Here is a 26380-nt window from a genome sequence, read left to right on the forward strand (position 1 = left end):
CTGTGCATGACAAAATATTTAGGGAATATTTCCTGTACATGACAAAATATTTACAGAATATTTTCTGTACATGATAGAACCCGAAGCCCATAGGCCAACTCGGTTACTATTGCAGATACGAAAACAAGGTAAGATACAGAAGGAAATTTTTAAAATGCAGCAAGTTTTGTTTTTATATTAGTATACCGCCCAATAATAACGAAAAATACAACGCTGCCACTGTTGGACAACACTGAATGAAAGAAAGTGTGGTTTGAAATTATTTGGACCAAAGAGAACGGAAAGACACCGTGAAAAATATAGTGCAAGACCCAATTTCGCGTCCTTGGTATCTGCTTCCCCCCCTTAACATCGTGGTTGCTACGCCACTGGCGTGGATATTGCATTTGCATGTTTATCCTTCACTGTGTCTCCTTTCAATTCTTCTTGGTGTAGCTAATTTCAAACCACACATTCTTTCATTCGTGTAGCCCGACATGATGTATGGTAACGCATTTTCTTTATTGTGCGGTACACTAGTACAAAAACAAAAGTGTTGCTGGAATTTAAAAGAGTCCTTACATATCTTACATTGTTTTCATATCTGCAATAGTAACCGAGTTGGCCTATGGGCTCTGGACTTTTGCGTCACTCTGCATATATAACGGCTTCTTGCTGGGAAGAAATAGTGGGTTGAAAAAAAGGCGGCTAGGCTGTGACATAACAACTGGAAGAAAACATAAGATTCTTCAGTACAATTTTACCTGCTTAGACGTTTTTGCCTCACTCTGTCTTCATGACGAGGAACCATTGCGGCCCACAGACTCAGACAAAAAAATGAATAAACAAATAAATAAAAACAAAATAAAAATAAAATAATAATAATAAACAGTGTGAATTATAACTACATAATGTTAGCTTGCTCTCATAATTTTAAGCTTTTTTAACTCAAAATCTTATTTACACACAGAATGTTTCTGGGTGTTTCACTGGTATTACTGGTATGTGGCCACGCCGTGCATATATGTTGGGGTGTCTTATGTGACTCACGAGATTCAAACAGCATATCAGTGTGTTCACAATCGTCGCCTGCCAGTTTTGAAAGCGGCTGTATTGGATTAACTAAAAAAAAAAAAAAAAAAAGAAAAGGATTGATGTTTAGACATCCAATTCAAGGAACAATTGTTGGCAATCCTTTTCCTATCTTAAAAATAATAAATCCAATATAGCCGCTTTGAAAACTGGCACGCGATGATTGTGAAGGCTCTAATTTGCAGTTTGAACCTCGTAACATCACATAAGACACCCCGACATACATAGACAGCGTGGCCACATACCAGTAGTAGCAGTGGAACACCCAGAAACATCCTGTGTGTAAATAAGATTTTGAGTTTTTTTTTTTAAAAAAAAAGCTTAAAATTGTGAGAGCAAACTAACAGTATGTAGTTATAATTTACACTGTCCCCTATAATAAGCATACATATATATATCAGTTTATATCGGTTAGTAGTTAATAAAAATATAAACGTACACTATTCTGGCTTTATTTATTTAAATTCTCTTCAGCAGCATCTTCATGCTGCTCGTATTATTTGTTTCAAGAACAATCTTCTCAAATATCAGAAATTCACATTTTAACTTGTAAACACTTGTTCTAGAAAATTATGTCACTGATACTAATTAAATAAAAATCAACAACAATATTTATGTATGTTGTTGAAAATGTTCTACAAATATACGGCGCATGGGGAATAAATCTTTTCACGAAATGTCACTTTTTGCTACTTTCAAGATATATCACTGCTAAATAACAAGAAATACAGATTTGCTTCTTTATAATCTCACTTTTGATTACCACAACTAACTCTAATTTCGACGCTGTGAATTGTCAGTTAAAGTTCTGTGGAACTGCAGCTGAATTCTTAACTGATCTTCTTGTTCCTCTCTGTATGGCATGTTGAAGCCAAATCCCAATAATCTACGCGATCTCATCGTTAGTTACGTTTCTCTTGTGTTACACAGTTTCTGAAAATAAAGATAATAGGCAGCGTTTAATAACAATAACAAAAGAGAATGATTAAAGATCAATTATTACATCTTAAACTTACAAAAATATTTAAAATGTTTGTGTAGGACCTACGGCAGCTTGTGAAGACAATATTGTATTACAAAAGTAACATCCTGAAGAAAATGTAAATGGCAAGCAAGACAACAGCTACAGCTGAAAGTGACATACCTCAGACTGTAGCTTAATTACGGACATTGTAAGATGAAGCGGTCACACTTTTATTTTTAAAAAGTACAGCATCTTATAAATATTAAACCGAATATTAAATAATAATAATAATAATAATTTGAAAACATGTGGCAGCATTTGAGTTGATGAAGAACTAGCGTCTCATTCCGAAGACTCCGATCTCAAATCTGGACCCGATCATTCTTTTTCCTTCAGTCGCACTAGGTGAATGCCGAGATGGTTACTAAGGCCTTGATCACCGCTACCTTACTCGATTTCTTTCCCACAGAGCAGGCCATACATATTACTTTGCCTTATAGAAATGAATAATTTTGATAACCTTGCATTGCAAAGAATACAAAAAATCGCGAATGTAGGAATGAATCATGAAATGCTCAAGAAAACTACCAACATAACAGAACAATTCAGTAGAAGGATGAAATATACTCTATACATATTCAGCTCTCTCTTCCACGGACACTTAAATGTAACGTGTCACTCGAAGATGGGAAAATTGCATATTTTGCTAAAATAAGGATTTTCAAAGTGTTTTAAATGTTATTACAGCGCTTGTAGTACATGCTTTTGGGAAATAAAGTTTACAGGAAGATGATGCTGAGAAGTATTCATGGCACAATAGTATATATTTAATCCTTTGGGGATCCTATGGTACAATTTTGTACCATACGCGTTTTTCATGGTACATTGCGTTATTTCTCTTCTATTTGAGCTTTTTCGTCCGGTTTTTTTTTTTTTTTTTTTTGTTTTCCAAGTCCAGAGGCCTTGTAGAAGACATTACGTATGGTTTCAGACCGTCCTGCGTCCAGACATAGGAGGTGATGACGTCATACGTCAAAAATTTCTTTTCTCATTTTCTAAGCCTATGTTCAATATTTTTTGGCGGGCTTATTTTTCTACGTAGAAGATTGAAATTTTGCACAAACATTCAGTCCACCGGGTAGTATTTACCAGATTTTTTGTTCCGATGTTAGTGCTCAAACAGGGAGGGAACCAGAGGGGTAAAAAAGGGATTTTTTAACCCCCAAAATCCCGTTTTTCGTCATTTTCCCGCCTTACATACATGATGGGGAAACGTGAGTCATACCGTCTGAAAGGCAGTTCCATTCTGAAGAGAATGACGATCGAATTATTATTCTAGGGTAATTAGGGATGTCTCAGGGAATTTTTTAAAAATATACTTCTATATAGGGAAAAATGGGACATGGTGGGTATATTTTTTTTGGCGGGCTTATTTTTGAACGTAGACGATTGAAATTTTGCACAAACATTTAGTCCACCGAGTAGTATTTACCAGATTTTTTGTTCCGATGTCAGTGTTAAAACAGGGGGGGGGAACCAGAGGGGCAAAGGGGTAAAAAAGAGATATTTTTACCCCAAAAATCCCGTTTGTCGTCATTTTCCCGCCTCACATACACGATGGGGACACGTGAGTCATACCGTCTGAAAGGCAGTTCCATTCTGAAGAGAACGACGGTCGAATTATTATTGTAGGGTAATTAGGGCCGTCTCAGTGAATTTTTATCCAAATATACTTCTGTATAGGGTAAAAGTGGGGCATGGTAGGGAAATTTTTTTTGGCGGGCTTATTTTTGAACGTAGACGATTGAAATGTTGTACAAACATTCAGTCCACCGAGTAGTATTTACCAGAAGTTTTTTTCCGATTCCTGCGTAAAAACAGGGGGGGCAGAGGGGCAAAAGTTAAAAAAAAGGGATATTTAGACCCAAAAAATCCCTTTCTTCGGGAGTTTCCCCCTTTACATACATGATAGAGACACGTGAGTCATACCGTCTGAAAGGCAGTTCAGTTCTGAAGAGAATGATGGGCGAAACATGACCCTAGGGTAATTAGGGATGTCTCAGGAAATTTTTTCCCTGAGATCATGGTGTTTTAGGGTCGTTTTGGGCATGGTGGGAATTCCTGATAAAATTTCTCCCGCCCTTACTATTCAAGATAGAAACTTGAAATTTGGTACACACATTTAGTTTACCAAGTACTATTCATGAGATTTTTTGGAGGTCTCTACGTTCACACAGGGGGGCCCAAAGTTGGACAAAAAAATTTCCCCTTTGACATCAATTTTCCCTCTCCTGGTATATGGTATGGGCATGAAAATGATACCATTTGAAAGCCTGCTCTATTCTGAAGAGAATGAGTTATGAACCATGATCCTAGGATAAATAGTGACGATACAGTACCTGCTTGACTGAAAGTCTAAAAAATAGCCCAAAAAGCCAGGATCCGGAAAGGGTTAAAGCGAAAGAAAATAAAAAGGGCACCAGAAAGTTTTTCTTTTATATATATATATATATATATATATATATATATATATATATATATATATACAAGAATTTATACATAGTGTATCACTCTTTAAATGACAACTTGTATAATTTTTTCCACTCTGAAAATGAGATTAAAGAACAGTAGGGAGAGTTTCTTACCTATTATTGTGTTAGTGATTAATGAGTGAAGCTCTTTCCTTTTGCACCGTGCCAACAAAATTGCTCAGCTATTGCACTTGTCTTTTTCATGACGTTTCTTGTGATGGCTTCTAAGCTGTGACCTCCAAGTTTTTCATTTCTTAGACCTGTAACGAAATACACACTAAGCACTCAAGTAATAGTAATGGAAATTTAGAGCACACAACTGATGCCCTTAAACAAATTACATTGATTTTAGACGACAGTGTCACGGAGTCAGTTGCAATTGGCGCATCCTCAAAAATTAATACTTGCACTGACGTTTAGTTTTTCCAATAAAAGAAAGTTACATACTAATTTTCAAGCAGTTGTACAGGGTTGGCAAAAACCATGATTTTTATTGAAAAAACAACAACCAAAAAACCAGTTTTTTTAGTTTATTAATTTACTCTATGTATTTATATTAGATATGGACAGAAATTAGTTTGTTTCGTCTTGGTGTTATTATCCAAGGTTATGCTGGAAGGGAATCCAAACCGCTTCTCGGCTTACATCCAAGAGAAATTGTCTATTTCGACACGAAACCGGGACTAATTGGTCACAAATGAGATTGCCGACTCACTCACGGACTCCTGATAAAATTACGTTGTACTGATCTTTACATAGGCCTAGTTGTTAATAGAATTGTCAAGAGTCATTTCAGAATTACAAAAAGATAAGGAGTTACACAAGTAAAAACATTATACAGAATTACATATAAATCGGGAAACTCCCGCCTTAGCCATTGGGAAAATCCTGTTATTAGTTTAAATGTATTTGTATGTAAAATGTATTTTAAGGTCAACGTATCATATTAAATTACAAATTTGTTATGTAGATAACATTCAACAAAATTAAAACAAAGTCGAATCCAAGCTGATGTTGGAAGCTACGTAGGCAGTTGATACATTTTGCCGATTTCTATCAATATATTTAAGTAAACTTGGCTTCTTTATAAAACAACAGGCATTCAGGCAAGTAGAAATATACAATTTGGTTTCGTTTCGTATGTTTAGGCTTAACATCCTTATGAAATACCAAGGTTATCATAGAGAAGACTTTCGCTTAAAGGGACACCTCGAATCGCTACTTGGTTTACACTTGAAAGATGGGTTGTGGATCGACCGAGAATTGAACACGGGACCCCTTGATTAAAAGGTGAAAAGTAGATAAACGTAATGCAGATGGTGCGATATGTGAAGACGTCACCATGAAGTTCACATGATTTAAAGTTTTTTTTTTTTTGTTGTTGTTCAAACCAGCCAACCCTGCAGTTGTAAATTAGGAATTGATGAAAGCAACGTATCTATAAAAATATTACGAAATCTATACAAACACAAGGAATAATTTAACAGTTTCAGAATATACACGGAGGTTGTAAAGTCAATACCTATTTTTAATCCAGATTATCCTAGAAACCAGCGTCAGCTTTAGCTCGCGTGTAATACTGTTAACATTTTAGAAGTTGTGGAAAATATGGGTGTATACGTTGAAATGTAACTTAATAACCAAACGGTACACTAATAGCGTATTCGATGAAAATAAAACTGTGATAGGTTGTTTACTTTTAGAAATATTCATTGTTACAAATAAGAACTGACTTTACACCCACGCTGTATTCAGGTAGTAATAATGCAGAAAACACAAACTATTCGCGAACTTCAACATAGATAAGATACCTGGCGCGATAGACTCTTAAAGTTCATCTTTTCATATTTCCGGCAGCCTATAAGTCCGAAAGAAAGCATTTGTGCACCCAGGTTGGTCTATACTTTTTGTCTTATCTTGATGTCAGGAATCATCTCTCAAACGTTGTCGGTGTTGTTTTGAAACACCCTGTATAATTCATACTTCATAAAGTAAATGTTTCAATATGTCTTAAATGAAACTAAATATCTTACAGCGTAAAATAAATAGTTTTATTAGGGGCGCGGTGGCTCAGTGGTAGAGCGTTCACCTCCGGTGCTTGGGGTCCCTGATTCGATTCCAGCTCGCGCCGTGTCGACTTTTGGTGGACAAACACCGTGCTCGTGGGTTTTGTCGGGGTTCTTCCGTTTCCTCCCACTTTGTTTATTACACCATTTCATTCATTTCTCATAATCACCGCCTCCTTTAGCCTAACAGGCATAATCGTGGGACGTAAAACTGAAAGATTTCATTTCATTTTTTTCAAATAGTTTTATTGTTGAAGTATTCAGTTCCGGTGCTTTGTGCGTTTAATTGCGGGAATTTCCCAAACACTTCATTTGCGACGAAGGTTTATCATTATTTTCGGAAAATGCAAGCTTTCTTTACTGTACATCGAAACTTCCACTAGTACGAAGTTTGAATTCAGCACTTGAAATAGTAAGCGTTACGTACTCTTCGAAACTCAGAGCATTAAAATTCTTAAATTTGACACGAATTTTTACGCTATTGCTGCTGTTGATTCTACAGAAAGCTTATTTGAAAACTAGCAACAAATAATTAAACTAAACCGTTTAGTGTTACCATCAAAGATAATAAAAAAATAATACTAATAGTTTTAATAATACACTACATATTTACTAGTAGTAACAGCACCTATGGCCCTAAACCTATCAGATGTATGAGGGATAATGTCCTTCGGCGTCGCCAAGTGGGCGAGCACATTATTCAGGGAAAGTATATTTCATCAAAGAAGTAGGCCAACGTATAGCACACCTTACTGGTGACAAGCGGGCTACTACTTTTCTGATACAACGTATCAGCATAGCAGTTCAGCGAGGAAATGTGGCTTCCATTTTAGGTACATTACCTCCTGGAAAATTATTAGAAGAAGTTTTTCTTTTATAACTAACTGTTCAGAATTTGCTGTTTATCAGTCTGTAAAAAAAAATGTCAAATATGTTCCAATTTATAGTTTAAAAAAATATTCTATTTAAATTGTAATTTCTATGAAAAAAAATTAATTTAAAAAAAATTATTCTGTTGCTGAAAAAAGGAGAAAGTAAATAAAATTGGGCATTTAATAAAAATCAGCTAAAAAAAATTCTAAAATATAAAATTGCATATTTTATTTCAAATAGGCTATAAACACAATCCATACATTAATTTGTTCTATAATTATCTCAATCTAAGGTACGGTTTTTTTAATGCATTCAGAACTTTATAAGGTCTTACGTTGAATGTTGTATATCTTAACGTGAAAGCACTTAATTCACCCAAGCGAAGTCCAAAATCTGATAAGAATCACTTCCAAAGTGATCACCTTAATTGCACCAATAATATACTAACGAAAAGCTCAAAAACCAAGGTGGGTGTTTCCGCGCTGGGTCCACTTAGGCAAACCCCGAATACAATACAAAACATATATATATACGCAAATCGCAAAAGATTAATTGTAATTTTTCGGTAAATCTAGTCTGATGGCCCCCTTGAATTTTACATATGCCAGGTGAAATATTTACATATCGCCTGCCGCAAATCATTTAAGAGACAATAAAAAAATACCGAAAGAATTGCAATTTTTCAACAATTATTTCGAGCGGCACTCCAATGGTAAATCTGCACGCAGCAGTAGCGTACCTAGGAATTTATTTCGGGGGGGGGGGGATCCAAACTAAATATGAAGGTGTTTTATATTAAATTTCCTAAAATTGCCCCTAAAATTAGGCTAAATTTTAAAAAAGTCGAAATTTCGGGGGGGGGTCCCCTGGCACGCAGAATTAGGCAATACTCGAGCAGACTGTTTTACCAAATTTTGACGCATTTCTTGCATCTTCCGGTTCCTTTTTGCAGAACATGCACTAAACGAAAGAAATCCTTAAGTTTAACGTCCCACGGTTATGCTGGTTAGGCCAAAGGAGACGGTGATAATGAGAAATGAAGATGGAATGAAGAAAGTGGGAGGAAACGGGAGAACCCCGAGAAAGTCCACACGGCACGAGCTGAGATCGAACCAGGGTCCCCAAGCACCGGAGGTGAACGCTATCACTGAGCAACCGCGGGCCCTTATGCACTAAGTGAGGAGCACCAAAAGAAAAAGCGAAACAATTCTGCTAGGTGGCAAGTAAAAAATCACGAATGCTATCTAACTGAATCAGCGCAGAAGCACAGCTGGGGGGCCCGAGCGGCAGCATAGCGAGCAGGCACGTCTGCGACAAAAGAGCGGGGTACGCATAAACGAGGATGGTGGAAAAACATTTACAATATTTGTAATTATTCTTATCTTCAAAAACACTTAATTTCGATCCTTAAAAAAAAATACCTTTCACAGCTAATACACGAGTGTTACACCGTCTTTCTTTCTTACCTTTACGACAGAAAATAGGGCTATTGCTTCTGTTCTGAATTTTTCTTCTTGAATCAATCTTTTCCACACTTTGCGCAGTTGATTTTACGCATTTCACCACACCATGACTCTGCAGAAACTTTATAATCCTTCTCTTTATATCACACAATTCTTAAAAAAAAAAAAAAAAGTTTACATTACGGCCATCGCAGATGTCCACAACTGACGTATGAACCGCAAATTCCCGCCGCTTCCTTCTACCCTATTTGCATTCAAAATCAATTTCAATAAGCTGTGCAATGAAAGAAATAACTTACATCCACACTCTCATTCCTTCACGAAAAATATTGCACATCACATTTTATCTATAAAATTTGTTCTCGGTGTAAACGTCTGCTCGACTGAATCCCAGAATTATTATAAGCCAGTGGCGTATTTAAGGGGGGCTTCCGGGCTTGAGATCCTTGAAATTGTACTTACTATATTAAAGTAAATGAATTATCTTGCAGAACAAAGTTAGCGAAGCCCATCTCCCCTGCAAAAATCGTAAATACGTCAGTAAAATGGTAATACACGCACAATTAACCCATCAAAATAGAAATGTACGTGTCTGCTTCCTTGGGAAGCATCCCCTCGGGCAATCCGCCTTCACCCTCCCTGACTCGGTTAATGGCATTCGTGGTTTTTAGTAGCCCCCTAACACAGATTGGTTTGTATTTTTTGTACTGTACTTCTTATCCACAGGAATCAGTATAAATACGCAAATCGTAAGAGAATTGTAATTTTTCGACAATTAATTCTGACGGTCCCCTTGAATTTTATCTATGCCAAGTGAAAAATTTATACGTCGTCTGGCGAAAATCATTAAATAGACAACAAGAAGGAAAGTAGCGAAAGAATCATATTTCACTAAGTATTTCGAGCAATATAAAAATAATACGTTTATAATAATAACTAAAATAGCATGAGCAATGCCCCCCGGAACATTACTTCTGAAAGAAACACTGATTTCGAGTGACACGCTAGAAGTAAAACTGCACGCAGAATTATTAAAACCTGTCATAAAAATGGTAATGTACGCATCTTTGGTAACTCTTTACATTGGGAAAGGCAGTGATATTATGTCAGTACATAGTATTGCCGAGCGAGCGTCAACGAGTGAAGGCGGGTTAGAGCCCCGCAGGGCACGTTGTTTTCTGTCTTTCCTTCTTGGGAACTGTAACTGCAGGAACCGGTTCAGATGAATTGGTTATTGTCACTGCCTTGCCTAAACTAAAGACTTGCCCGCATCTTTTCCCTTTGAAAGTTTCCCTCGCTCCTGTTGTCCTCCACCTTCGCAATGGTCTGACTCAGATAGTATTGGTGCGGGAAGGTTCTAGAACACAGGTCCCCCATATAGGATAATTTTTTTTTCGGTACCAAATTAAAATATTTAATTCACATAGTATTGCCGAGCGCGCGTTAGCAAGTGAATGCGGGTTAGAGCCCCGTAGGGCACGTTGATTTCTGTCTTTATTACAGATAAATGGGAAGAGGAACCTGTGTTCTAGAACCCTGCCTATTGGTGCTTTTTAGTGGCCACGTAGTACAGGCTGATTTGTATTTTTTGCACTGTAGTTTTTATGTCATATATCCGGTTCCGTATATATATATATATATATATATATATATATATATAACGCAAATCATAAAAGAATAACTGTAATTTTTCAACAATTACTTCTAACGCTCCCTTTGAATTTCATCTATGCCATATGACGTATTTCAAATCGCCTAGTGCAAATCATTTAGGAGACAATAAAAAGAAAATTATTAAAATAATCTATTTTCCAGCAATTATTTCGAAAGATGAGCCAAAAGTAAACCTGCACAGTATTTTATGTATAGAGATAAAAGAACGAAATCTAGCATCCCACATGCCTTTATTAATTTGTAAACATAAATTTCTCACAGACAATAAAACTAAATTATTTTATGTAATCGTTATACTTACCGACTTTTCTTGTCTTGTCTTGTCTTCTCTTCTTCACTGTTTAGATTGCAGCTCCATTACAGCTTCCTCCACCCACTAACATGTAAATTTAAACTGTTTAGCGGTTTAAAAGTATGTGGTCTTACAATTTTGAAACATATTTACTTTCATAGAACATATTGTAAATAAATATCCATTTTACGTACTCTCAAATATATATCTTTTATCTGTGGCTTCCTCTGTGCCTAAATACAGCTCAAAATCAACATAGCGCGCAAGGAATGCTGGTACTTTTGATAAACAAATGACGGTTGATGTGGCGATGCTAATTTGCAATCTTTATATCCAAGTCACACAAGATATCATACATTTCAATTTTTTAACAAATATATTTCTTTGATGCGGCTATAATTAGTATAATGATTGGTAATAATGCTACTACGATACTCTCGTGAGAGAATTTATTCAACATTCGATAAAATATTCTGGAAATACTTAATTCTAAAATATTGCATGAAAATATTTCATTTAAGTTACAGGACAAGGTAACAAAAACATTTTCATACAAAATTAACAGGCGTTTTAAAAATATTTCTTATATTACGATCGAATTTATTTTTAAAATATTCGAAATATTTTAAAAATTATATTTCATATATTTTCTTGTAACAATAGAAAAGATTGTAAATGACATGTTGGAAAACATTTTATTCTGTTCATAGGCCTATTCTGTTTTCTTTATCATGTATGTAAAACATTTTTAGTGTTACTTCGAAAACATTTTCTCTCTCAACTAAGGGGTAAAAGTGCGGGGGGACGCCGCCCCCACCTCGAAAAAACATGTACGGCGTCTCCCCAGTTCCTAAAAAAAATTACAATGGGCAAAGATAGGCAGGGGAATGGCGTGACGTCATTCGCTACCTACCGTCCCCCCACCTTTTCAGATTCACTTTTACCCCTGCTCTCAACATTGAAAACATATTACATTACATTCAACACAATATTTCTATTACAATTTGTGAAAAATTTCCTTACATTATTTTCCTAATAACGTTCTAAAAATGCACATTCTGTCAGTGGCGTATTTACGATTTTGTTTCGTGGAGGGTATCTTTGCTAACTTTATTCCTGGAAATGTGAAAATTTTGCAGGATATTTCATTTACTTTAATATAGTAAAACAAATTTGAGGGGGGTCTTAAGCCCGGAAAGCTTATTTAACGCCACTGCTTCCTGTACTTCATTACATGTTCTCCAAACACATTTAAAAAAAATATTTCCGGCAAATATTTGGGATACATCTCAGATATAACAAGGAATATGTTTTCTCCAGTAACGGAAGAGTATATTCTGAAAATGTAAAAATGTTACTATAATAGACCTATATCAGAAAATGTTGTTCACTAAAGACAAAAAATATCTTCCAAAACACAATGGAAAACATTTTCTATTCATTTTTAATGTTTTCTTTTACCTGTTTTAAAGTTTTATATTCAAAATTCGATAAAATATTCTGGAAATAATACTAAAGTATCATACGGAAATATTTAATTTAAGTTATAGGAGAAGATTACCAAAATACTTTTGTAAAAAGTAAGTAAACCTTTTCAAAACATTTCTGAAAAATATTTCTTATATTACGAAATAATTTATTTTTAAAATATTCTAAATGTTTTTTAAAATATATATTTAATACGTTTTCTCGTAAAAATAGAAAATATTGCAAATAACGTATTAGAAAACATTTTTTAAATATGTGGAATATATTTCCTTTCATTGTTTTCCGTATCATATATGGAAAACATTTTTAGTATCATTTCAAAAATATTTCCCTTCTCAACAGTGAAAACATATTAAATTAGATCCAAAACAATATTTGTAATATATTTTGTGAATATTTTCCTGGATTTACTTTCCGGCAAGCATTCTCAAAATGTACTCCCGGTAATTTCTGAAATGTTTTACAAACATTTTTGGGAAAATATTTTCGGGAAATGTTCGGAATACATTGGGGGAACCAGGATGGAAATCTCCAGAGAAGGAAAACCTTTTGAAAACCAAGGAAAATATTTTCTTTTGATTGAGGAAATATTCCTTGCTGTGTGGGTAATGAAAAGTAAACCGAAAATTCTTGATTTCTACCGGTTCTAGTTTTATCAAAGTGTTAAGAATAGAAATGAAAGGTGTACTTGGAATCTTTTAGTCGATTTCCCAAAACTGCTTCTCGCTATATATTACCGTTTTTCCCAATTTAATGTTAAAGCGGGAACTTCTTAATTTCTGCCACTTTCTATTTCAATACAGTATTAAGGATGGAGTTGAAAGGTATTATTGGGATGCTAAGTCGACTGCCGGAAACCGTTTCTTGTTATCTATTACCCTTTTTGATTTACAGGATCAACGTTAAAAGCAAAAATGGTTGATTTCTACCACTCCTGGTTTTTGATCCACAACCTCCTGGTTTATGATCCTCTACTAATGAACTCATTCGAGATAATTACTCTAGCTATCAATTGCAAAAAACAGAAGTTAAATTCAGTTTCGTTCAAGAGTTTCGTGCGGAGTAACGGACGAGATGGACCAAAGCACTAACTGTACAATATTATTATAAATCTTACTCTGTAATCCCAATAATTAGATACATATTTCAGCGTTTTTGATTGTGATCTAGAAGGGAAGAAAAGGGTTTGGAAGAGAATAGAGGTGGATATTACAATTATTATTATACTAAGATGTTTATATCTCGGGATCCCGTGAAGTTGAAGACATGAAACGTGGTATTTGAACTGAAATTGGTATGCTTCCACATATATAAAGTGCAACGCCATAAGCCGAACAATCACGGTGGACTGGGAGCAAAGCCCCCAGGTATTTCAACTGAAATTCAGTATACTTGCAGGTATGTGAGGTGCGAGGCCGTAAGCCGAGCAAACACTGATGATTGCAGGGTTGAGATGCAAAGCGTTAGACCGAACAAATTTGCGGGTCTGAGGGCAAAGCCTTCAGCGAGACGAAGACTTGTATTGAATAAACTCTGATGAAGACATTAAGGAAGGCTCATACAATATTTTCTTAATTAATAATGAAAAAGGAAGTGATAGTAGATTTATACCACTTCCGGTGTTAGTAGAGGGATTGGATTGGTGACACAAATATATTCTTGGGATGCTTAACTGATTACAAGAAACTGCGTCTTGCTACCTACTTCCGTATAGAGGTTCATATCTACCAGTTCCAGTTCCAGGTTGATATCTACCAGTAGAGGATAAAGGATGAAGATGAAGTGTATTCTTAGTCGATTGTAGAAAACCGGGTTACCGTTTCTGCTCTGCAGTGATCAACGTTAAAACCGGAAAGGGTTGATGCCTGCCCCTTCCGGTTTTAGTATAGAGTTAAGAAGGAGATGAGAACGGACGGTTAATCGATTAAGAAAAACAGCGTTTTGTTATCTATTAGTTTTTCTTCCATAGTAATCAACGTTAAAAACAGGAAATAGTTAATCGCTACCACTTCCTGTTTTAGTTGTAGGTTAAGAACAGAGATAATATGCATTCTTAGGACGCTTAATCGATTTTCAGAAACAGCTTCTAGCTTTCTGCTAACGTCTTTTGTTCTACAGTGATCAATCTTAAACCGGAAGTCGTCGATATCTGCCACTTCCAGTTCAAGAGTCACCTCCATTAATTTTAAAACATTTTTCCTACATAATTATGTAACATTTGGTTTAATTCCAACTAAAGTTGATACATATATGTCTTACAATCTGGAAAGAAATACTCGGGAGGGTAAGGAACCCCTAGCATCCCAAGGAGTGGGGATGGGAGAACTGACATTTTAAAAATAATTGTAATGATCGATATTAGTGTTGAATCCATAGTTTTCGGGTCAGTCGCTGATATGGATAATGACTGTTCCCATGCCGTTTAAGTTCATCCCTGAAGAATCGGGAAGAGTGACATTTTAAAAGTAATCGAAAATGACGGATATTAAAGGCGAATCCATAGTTCTCATTAGTGTTAAGACGAATAGTGGTACTTTTGATAAAATTTAAAAAGAAGTTAGAATGCAACTTTTGAATTTAATTAATGTAAACTTCTGCATTAATAAAAACTAGACTATTTGCCATCCAAAGTTGTAGGTGCGACTGTAGAGTTTATTATTATTATTATTTTTAAAGTATACCTTTTAAATAGCACCACGACATGGGAGGGAGAGAGAGTGAGAGATTTCTGGCCTTTTCAACATATTCTTAAGCGTTTATAAAGATTTTATTAAGATTTTCTTATAATTTTAATTTATGTTTGTTTCTTATATTGCAAGTACACAACTTGTAAGATGTAAATACAATTTAATTTTTAAGAGACTCAAAAATGGTGACGCCATTTCCTTTGTTCTAGTAGCTAGCACGCGCGCCTTTCGTGCACGTAGTCACACGTTCGATTCCCAGTGGGAGTCTCTTACAAACTTTGGACGATTACTGTGTTTGAGTTTCATCATAATCTTTGAGTCTACGTCTCATATAACCTCGATGCAGAATCCTTAACTTAAATAATTAACTAACTCGAAACCGATGACTTGAGTACAAAACTCAAGGTTTCGACAGAAAACTAGCACAAAAATTTGGAATAGAAAAAGTATCAAGTATGCAGTGATCCCATCAGGGAAAGGATGGAAATACGGACATAAGACCATAAAACACATTATTGAAATGGCAGTCAGTGATGATTATAGAGGTGGCTCTTGGGTCTTGAGCTTCGAAATTCCCTCTAGGGCATTTCCGAAGCGTGCTCAATCTGAGTTACCAGAATTTTCATAGTACTATATTCACCCATCGTTTATTCAATCCCCCCGTGCCGTTGTGTAACAGCGTGGACATTTTTTTATCATAACTTTTCGTCATCGCATCCCTGCAATATGAAACATGTTATGTCAAGGACAATTTTCTGTTGCTCTTTTAACCTGTCATTTGGAACCGACAGTAGTTGACGGAATAATAATAATAAAAAAATGATGAAAGAAAGTTCTGTTAGCATTTGATTCAACAGAGAAAGGAATGCATATATTGTAAAACTAGTTGAATATACACATGCTTCGCACAGGGGCTGTATTTGGAAGTCAACGCCTGTGGGAGTATCACCATTGAACTTAGCGACCGCGAAAAATATGGATTTGATACTAGTATCGATCATTTTGGGCTATTTTTTACATCTCGGTTTCCACCCCCCGCCGACTCCCGGCCCGCATACTTGCAAGTCATCGCTAATGGAAGTGTCACCATTAATTTCAGCGACCGCGAAAATATGAATTCGACATTAATAGCTCAAGTGGTAGAGCGTTGGCTTCGCATTCGGGAAGTCGTGGCTTCGAATGCCGCTGCCTACCATCCTGACTGAAGTTTTCCAGGGTTTCCCTCAGTTCTACCAGGCAAATGCCGGGATGGCTCCTACTAAACAGGCCCTGGGCGATACCTTCCCAAATCCTTTCCATTGTTAATGTTGTTGGATATTCAATGTAAAATCGCCTCTGAGCTGCATCTGGTGATTGTTAAATAAATAAATAAATAAATATCGGTCATTTTCTACTACTTTTACATGTCCCAGTAAACGCCCTGAAAGAAAACGGTAAAGAAAAATGTAGTAAACGAAGAAGAGAGTGTAGAGGAGTCCCTAAAATTTATTTTCTCTTAACGAGGGCGATTACTAAACAACACCTACTAATTGAAATCATGATTATTTTCCAATAAAGTAAAATTCAATAAACCTTCTTGTTATTGTTCGTCCCTCAATGCATACTCATCTCATGGTTAATTATCCCATATCGGACTTCCGAAGAAACTCATCGAAACAACTTATTGACCGCGCCAATAGCGACTACTCTCAGTCATGACTCCGTTTTGTTTCATTCAGAAATAGAAAAGAAAGAGAAGAAAGTAGAAGGGTAAAAGAAGGAGGTAGGAAAAGGGGAAGAAAAAGAAAGAAAAACAAATAGAGTATTTTAATAAGAAAATAGATTACTGGATAATTCCGGGAATATAGCGAGAAGTCGAGAAAGTTGTTGAAAGATGAATCATTTTAAGTGTTATTAACGTTTAATCAATTTTAGAATGCTTCGGAATAAACACATGTTCCTCCATACCACCCCGACCTAACTCCAGACACCACGTTCGTGGGGTTGCCCAGACCTGGGCCAGGAAAGGAGAAAATCGAAATTATTCTTTGTAAAGTTATTCCAAACGATGATTGATAACCATCCAGTATCTCTAGGATCGACCACACATATGAATTAGCCAAGAAAAAAAATCAAAGTTATAAACTCAATATAAATTTATGTATCGTATCAATAAGGGTTTCAACTTCCTGGAAGAAAGATGTCTTATTTAGGCTCATCCCGCTATTTTCGTTTCACTCCTAGAGCCGATTTAAACCGTTAGTAGCGGTCCTTCATGACCTAGGTTATTTACCTTAACACATATAATATAACATGACACATATATTATAGATGTTAATACGACAAATGATATCACTAAAATTACTTAAATTAAATCTATCATGCATTCACTCGCTCACTCACTCAGGACAGTGTATATATGTTTAAAGGAAACCAAATAACTACAAAGATACAAATAGTTTATTACATTCATAGTGGAAAAAAATTAATTATATAAAAAAAATATTAAAAGCACAAGTTCTTGGTTATATATCAATAGAATACATAGGGTTATACTTTAGTAAGTCTTTATACATTTGATCATATTGACAAACGGAAAGAAAAAAAAATAATTACATGTATTATATCTTAGGCATGCTAAAGCAAAATTATGATTTGCGACATACGCAAAGAAGACACTTATTTTACTTAAAAAATATGGACAAAGAAAAGGAAAAGAATAAAACTTTTAGGTTTAAATAGAATTTACGAGTCTCTACTTCACATTGAGCAATAAAATATTAATAATTCCGAGCGTTCAAATCACACATCGCGCACTACTCGTAGCGTCCAAAATATTTCGCTCCATTTAACTTAGTTTGTGTTTATATATATATATATATATATATATATATATATATATATATATATATATATATAACACTTGGTTTATAAAAACCATTCATCAACCATGTTTAGTTTGTGACTATTAGCAGTTTATATCTGCACTCGCACACTGCGACGTTTATACCCATCTAGGGATTTTAAAATCACTTTCCGCCAGAGGATGCTTCTCCTCTTAGTCAGTCAATTCACAAATTTATTAATGAGGTAATTTTGAGTTACTTGTTCATCACTGGGACACGTCATGAGACCTTTCGTTTATCCAGGATCACTTTTGTGTATGTATATATATATATAGTTCGGATTTGAGATGATCTTCCACAGGTATAAGGAGTATAATTGATTTAAATCAAGGAAAAACACTGGTCAAGTCATAGGATACATATGCAGGTGAGAGGGATTAAAGGTACACTTTCCACAATGGTTTTAGGTTGGTAGCTCAGGAATAATATTCAGTATGATGTGGGTTACATTTAGACCTGCCGTTACTTCTTAATACATGCCATTAAATAATGATTACATAAGTTATGATTTACATCTATCCAGAAGAAAGGAAAATTATTTGAGTGAACGGCGGTATTCTTGACAAAAATCTATATTATTATATTCGTCGGAAACTTACTTGTAAATTATAGCAACCAATACACGTTTGGGGGAGACAGACACGAGCGCTCTTACATATATCCATATAATACATTTAATATCATACTTTTACTTTAACATCATATTCACATACTAAGCACATGTACATTTCGACGTATTCATTTATCTCTCTCTCTATATATATATATTTAATAATTGCGCACACATTTAAAATAATAACCCCAACAATAATTTCAGAAAAGGTTGCAAACATTGTACAAGAAAAAGAAATGACTTCCGACATTACATATGGAAAAAGAATTGATTTTTTACCTGATACCGCGCGTCTATAAATTTTAACTTTCATATAGTCAATTCGTGCATGAATCGTAAAAAAAAACTTTGTGAGGCAGGCACGTAACACACAACATTCCTAAAGATATAAATAGATAAACCAAAATACAATTTCTGGGCCCAGGTTAACTACAAGATAAACGAAAACCAAAACGGAAGGAAAGTGACCAATGGATAAAAAAAACTTAGAGGGACGACGGTGAAAGAACGTAATTGAAGTGTCGTCAAATATGAAGTCGTTATTCATTTCGGCGATAGGTCAAAATGTGATGGAGGACCCAATCACTATCTACTTTATCCATGAAATCGTGTCTTGCAACGTCTCAGCTGGTAATTTCAGATCAGAGTTGTACGTTAAATAAATCGTAAGCGACAAGTTCAAAATCGGGGGGGGAGGTTGAAATTCAAAAAAAAAACTCTAGAGAAGAAGTAGAAGAAGTATAGGTAAAAAAGAGGAGACAGAACACTACAACTACGAAAAATAAGTGGTCGAATTTACGTATACAACATAATATAACCAAATATTCTCTTTTACGCCAAAAAGGGGTGGTTTACTTAAATACGTAAACTCAAACGTTATCTCCAAACACACAACTAGTCTGTGCCCGCAAGGGAATTTTCAGAAAGACGAAAGCTTTAAGGAAATTCCCCTCCTCGCTGTATCCGGTTGAGTCGTTGAAGATCCCGGAATCCTCCGTAAGGTTAGAGAAGGCGCTAATTTAGAATTTCAAAAGAAAAAAAAATCATCCGACCTCTAAGAAACTGAGAAAGGATCTAGAGGAAAGTACGAAAATTAGACCGAAGGCAATGAAATAAGAGAGACCCTAATTATGGATTTGCCAAAATAAAAAAAAATAAATAAACTGGATTTTGGATCGGTGATTTCTATTCCCAAACTTCACCGATAGCTCCCCTTCGCAGAATGCGCTAAATTCTGAGGCATCGATTAATTTTCATCACTATCTAGTTTGAAAACTGAGAAAAGAAAACGAAAATATTCAAGGGGGAAGGGGTCGAGGCCCGGGTACGGAAAAATAAATTTCAATAACTAATTGTTTCGATTCTGTAACCCTGTCAGCGCTGTCGCCTCCATGAATATTGTGAGCTAGCCCAATTAGGTAACGTGAAGAAAAAAAAATCTCACGGAGCAAGATATTCTATTTTAAAACCGACAAAAAATATAATTCACTACAGCCCCGTTGTGTAACAACTATTGTCTTTCCATAATTTATTATTAAATATGTCCAGTCAGCGATTATATGATGCTACAAATATTATTAAACGAGATTATTATGAACGAATACAACTGCAATAACAAATTAAGCTATTAAGCACTAACATAGTCCGGCAGTATCTCACCCACATGTTCGCAGGATGCTCCGGTGTAGGGGCCAGAACCCGAGATGTGGATAGCTACACATAATATATATATATATCTATTCTTTTTACCGAACGCGACTAATCATAAACTGGGCTTATATATATCTATATATATATGTATATATGGGTGTCCTCTCATTCATTTCGTTTCACAATATATTCATACTATCATTTTATTCTTTTATTACGACGTCGTATTTCATAAACACCCTATTCCTTTAACTACACCCAGACTATATGCACACTTCGTCATATACTTCTAAATCTATAAATCATTGCCAACATTTCATGTTCCGGCCACCACACAAAACATCCCTCGAACTCAAGACTCCCTTACCACGCAAACAATACCATGTTATACTTCGTAGCTTCATGTAAAAAAAAAGAAATATGTATGTTCACAGAAAGTAGAGTTCTCCACGATATTATTTAATTTTATAAAATTCTAACAACAATGAAATTATTCTGCAGCCACAGAAGGAAAAAACAAATGAACATTTAATATAATTTCAAAGCGAAAAACTAGCATCATATCGCCCGACTTCTGTTAAGAATTTACGTATTGTTTATTTACTTAAATATTTCGATTTCTAGACTAAGTAGAATGTTGTAATTTTCAGAAAATATTAATTTTGGATCACTTAACCTAACTGTATATGCATTTGGGCTGGGAATTATATTTACTAGGTTTTATTTCGAAAAGAAAGGTCAATTCCATGGAAACTAAATCACTAAGAGCATCGACATAAGAATGACGGTTAGTACTGACTTTTGACACTAGGGGGCTAGCGACGATATTATCAACCCTTGAACCACTGAATGTGACCTTGTACACGGAAATTTTGATACTATGACACTCTCATTTTCTGATATTACTATAGATCAATATGTTGCGTTTAACTATTGATCAAATACGAATGATACACTGTCCATACTTCATTATTTCACACACTCTTTCATCACTTAACTACGATTGCTACTACTGATACTACATTACAAACACATACATGCCACATCCATAACTACAACCTACATTAACACATGTTATAATACATATTAATCATTACTATTTACTCACATAAACAACATTCAGATTTTACCATTTTCTTTAAAATCGGCTCTATCGGTTTATGAAAGGAAAGGGAAAGAAAGGAACAGGGCCAATTGGCCCTTGTATTCACTAAATCACATTCTTAATTCGACCTGTTTAGTTAATACCCAAACTATTTATTGGAAAATATAGGCCCCTTTTCCTGAAGGGAAAAGAACCTTATGACAACTATACGTTCAACCCATCCCTGCTGGAAGCCGTACCCCCAAGTTGGGAGTAGACAGGAGCCCTCTTGAAACTTTACACGTGCATTATGATCACTATCCTAACTACAAAGAAATTAAACACCGCCATGTTACTACTAAATAAGTACAAAAAGAAATCACATCCACTACATACACGAACACAAACGGCAGTGGGGCAGGCCTTACGTAACTCTTAAAGGAATAATTTTTCAGGATGAGAAAATTTTAAGGGAGAAACACTGCTCTTCCGAAACTGTTTATAGATCTTTATGAACAACTAACCACTTCGCTTGGTAGAAACTGTCCACCACTAATTATATCTGCAAAAACATGGCGTCACTGAATTACGCTTCCTATATCAGCTCTACAGTCCGGTTTTTTACTATGAAACTTAATGAATTATGGCTCCGTGGCTTCCTGGATGATATTTATTCAATTATTACACTAGTTTTACCTTCTTAATGCAGCTTTTCTAGCTAATTTCTAGTTTCCAGAACTGGGAAAATCTGGGTCCTCTGTCGTCAGCAAAATTCGAGGCAGGGAATGGGAATAATCGCGCTCTAACATCATAGCGTGGGTGAATCCTCCAATCAAAACAAAGCATTTTTGGCGGTGGGGCTTTGAAACGAATAAAATTTGGTAAAATCTGGATTAAGCTAGATTTCAGAAGGACCTAGGTATCTAAAAGAGAGGTGAAGGGTGGTCCTGAAAATTCTGTCGAATTTTAGATTGGTTATTTATTCGAAAAGTTCCGTCCAATGGTGGACCTATATTTTCAGATCGCACTGACACCGTAAGAATTGTAATAATCCATTTACATATCCATATACAAGACTTATAACTAATTTAATATATAAATAAAGATATTGATTCGCAAAACTATAATTCCTAATGAATTTTTATAGCTTTCCATGTTAATTTGAAATAGAATAACAAACAAAATTACGAATTATATGAACAGCCAGAAATTTTTTGTTAAACGTCAAGTACAGTCGGTGCAAAAAAATTTCGGGCACCCTCCTTTTAAAAACATCATCACATTAGACTGTAATGGCATATTACAGCCCCCCTGAGACCCCCTGGTTCGAATTTCGACAAAAACGTTTAACTCTGGTCTGGAGCCTGGATCAAGGTATTCGTGACTAAAATGTGGTAACTCTCGGTCAATTTGTTTGGTTCCCAAGCCGATTCCGGAAAACGCCCCCTGAGACCCAACTGTTTCGAAATTTGAAAAAAACGCTTCGTCTTGATCTGGGGCCTGGGCGAAGGTACTCCTGACCAAAATTTTGTAACTCTCGGTCCACTCGTCTGGTCCCGAGGCCGCACACAGACAGACAAATACACAAACAAACTCTTTATTTTATTTATATTAGAAGATAGTTTGCAAGACAGTATTCAGTATGTACTTTTTATAATAATTGAGGTCATGACGAAAGGAAAATGGTTGTATTTGAATAAACAGGAGAAGAACGTAAATACTGCAAAATCTTTTTCAATACTCTTTTTATTATTCTTCATAGTTTGTTATTAAAATACTTGCCAACATATCCTTTTTTTATTGTCCTAACAAACCAATATATGTTGATACTAAAGTAGTTTAGATTGATCGAGGTACTGGGCTTTCAGAATTTCATGTCGCCCCCCAGCGTTACGAAATCCTGACTAAACGAACCAATATATGTTCCAGTAAAATAGTTTAGAGTGATCGAGCCCCTCTTGTGATGACCACAGTATTTCATGTCACGGACCCCCCCCCTTCTTTCACGAAATCCTGGCTACGTGCCTGCAACACTGTCAGTAGCTACGTCCTCAACTAATATATATTTACAAGTACAACTTTATTTTCCTGTTTTTTTCAACAGTTAACCAATTTAAAACCGTATTATAATTCAAAGTACTTATCATATTTCTATCCCAAAACAAGTATATGTAGTTAACTTCTTAAATACTTCGCTCCGCAGGAACCCGTTCAGCGCGTGCAACAAGCAAAAACAACATGCTTGGCGTCTCACAAATGACAAAGGACAAAAAAGAAAAGCAAAACCAGCACAGCAGGGCCTTATCGCAGTCAGAGCTGACAACATAGTTTCGGTCGTCACTTACGCCAATAGACCTACAAGCGGTGTACAAGAGTTATACAGTTACAATATACGTTGTGCCACGGTAGCGCTACAGGCGGAATGTGCACGAACTACAAATGAATATGTTTCTTACAAGTATCAGTCACTGTTGCACCCTCTTTACATTCTACACATCCTTTTTTCTCCCACCTTTTGACCTTGACAAGCAGAAGTACCAGGCTTTCCGAGTTCACAACCCTAAACTGTTCGAATGGCTCTGCGCGCGAAGAACAAGGGTGATGATCGGGCAACCGAATACGGCAGCGAGAAACACCCGGTTGCAACTTTAAATGTAAAATACAAATATAGAGCCTTGACAATGCCGTGAGGATGGATATATATATATATATATATATATATATATATATATATATATATATATATATATATATATATATATATATATATATATATATATATATATAAATCCTCTACCAATATGGAGACAGTCATAAAACGTATCCTCTTTGCAACCGGTAGAACGGCTGGAGTATAGAATGACACCGTTGAGGATGACACCGTAGTCAACTTTTTTTTTCTTCAAAATTGATGTATTTCTGCCTGTTCCCAAACTGGCGTTCTTCTGGAGACAATTCACTCAAGTACCTCTTCGGAGTCCAGTATATATGCTTTTTTTACGTACAGTTTCAGGGAATTTCTGCGCCCATTCAAGCAGAAGTACCAACGTTTGCTTGGGCGTCCAATTAGCCTTACAATGAAGCGGACTTCCGACGAAGCTGTGTATAGATGTTTTACACACCTCTAGTTATGGTAACGGATATGTATGTATTGATATGATGGAGCGACGAGCTCTTTATTCTGTTCCTTCAGCTTTTTACTATATACAAGGAGTATCAGACCACCCGTCCCAGGCACTTTTTCTTGTCTCGTAGTGCACGTAGACACTTCAAACAAAAAATGAACTACCAAATCGTATGTGAAGAATCAAATAGTGATGCTTCCATATCCAGTGGTGTAGCGAGAATACTTCCACGGGGATCAACTTCAAAAATCTTAAATGGAATACTTCCACGGGGGATCAACTTCAAAAAATGTATATGGAAAGTGGTATCAGTTTCGATTTCTTTGGAAGTATTATTGAAAAACAAGCAATTTTGCAGGAAACACTTTTCGTTAAATTCTACGGTTTGGCATTTATGAATGTTATTTGTTGTTCAATTGCTATCAGACGACCCGTCCCACGCATTTTTCTCAGTTCGTACTTCGTAATGCAGGTAGACACTTCAAATAAACAAACAAAAAATGAATGACCAAATCGTATGTGAAGAATCAAACTGTGATTCTTTCATATTCAGTGGCGTAGCGAGAATACTTCCGCGGGGATCAACTCCAAAATTTTCAATGGAGAGTGGTACCAATTTCGATTTATTTGGAAGTGTTATTGAAAAGGAAACAACTTTTACAGGAACATTTTTCGTTAAACTCTACGGTTTGGCATCTATGTATTATTTGCTGTTGAATTTGCAACTGAGAACAACAGTTTTAGTTGGTAATGACTCCAAAAGAACATGAGATAGCACATGTTCTATTAAATAGTTGTTGAAAACTCTTTACAGCATTCAGTGCCAAACGTTAGGGCATATCTCGTCTACTTATCAAGAAACGAAAACAATATTACAGGACAGCACTAGTTTAAATTTCGGAATCTGAACCAATTTAAAACAGAAAAACAGAGAAAACACTCTTTGGTTTTAAACTACGTATGAAACAAATATGGATGTAAAGTCCAACAACCCCCTTCCCCCCCAAAAAAAAATCAAACTTACGAAATCACTGCCACTCTCTTAGTCTTCTTAACTTATGTAAACATTTTAATAAATCACTTTTCGGAACGCATTGCACTAACAATTGTTCAAGAATAGTACAAATAAACAAACTGAAGATAATAAATAAAATAAATAACATGAACTGCAAGTTCTGAACATTCTCACCAAAATGTCTGGTGAAACATAGGTTCCTGGCGCTCACCCATTGACAAAACTCCAGATGGTTATGGAAATCTTATTCTTGGAGTTTTTGGTGCAGACGAACATGATAAGGATTTAACGCGCCAATCCTCCAGATCATTATGTGGCTCATAGCAGCATCCCTGGCTAATCGCCCTGTTCAGATTTGGGGAACCATAAGGATTGCATCAAGGATGTCCGGAGACCGTTTATACTGAACATGGCGCCTGATCTGCAGACGTTTGTTGTGGTGAGGATGGACGTGCACAATCCTTTGCACACAAAGTGCCGATCAGATACTCGTGGACGTTTGCGGACAGATAGTCAGTGTCTGTTAATATCTGAGGGTTCAGTGAATATATTCTGGTGAAGGCTAATCGGTTGAGAGCTACGTCCATGTGGCATACCTTTTGGTATACCTCTAAAACAAGATGCGTTACATCGTATTCAGATGTCTTTACTCCAGAATTCTTGCGCATCCACAGTGAACAAGCATCATTGTATGCGTCTTGAAATGGTTTCATAAAACACCTATCAGTGAGTTGAGTCTTGTGAGTGATATGTGGACGAGTACTGACCAGTGAATCCTGTGATCCCTCACATATTTAATTACTTTCAGTTCTTTATGGCTGCCATGTCCATCATCAATTAGCAGAACTGGGATGTGAGGGGAAGGATGACAGAATTTCACAGTGTTGCAACGAAGTTAA

General features: G+C 35.8%; 1 long non-coding RNA gene across 1 annotated transcript; it reads right to left on the reverse strand.

Moving 5' to 3' along the window:
* Window positions 1-1508: 1508 nt before the first annotated feature.
* LOC145691518 (uncharacterized) lies at window positions 1509-11190 on the reverse strand. Its single transcript, XR_014132401.1, has 3 exons — window positions 10944-11190; window positions 4681-4826; window positions 1509-2004 (listed from the first exon to the last, which is right to left on the reverse strand). It is a non-coding gene; the product is annotated as an uncharacterized LOC145691518 (long non-coding RNA).
* Between the last annotated feature and the right edge of the window lie 15190 nt (window positions 11191-26380).

This window comes from Thermobia domestica, chromosome 8 (genome assembly GCF_964235325.1).
Source record: "Thermobia domestica chromosome 8, izTheDome1.hap1.1, whole genome shotgun sequence".
Classification (NCBI taxonomy): domain Eukaryota; kingdom Metazoa; phylum Arthropoda; class Insecta; order Zygentoma; family Lepismatidae; genus Thermobia; species Thermobia domestica.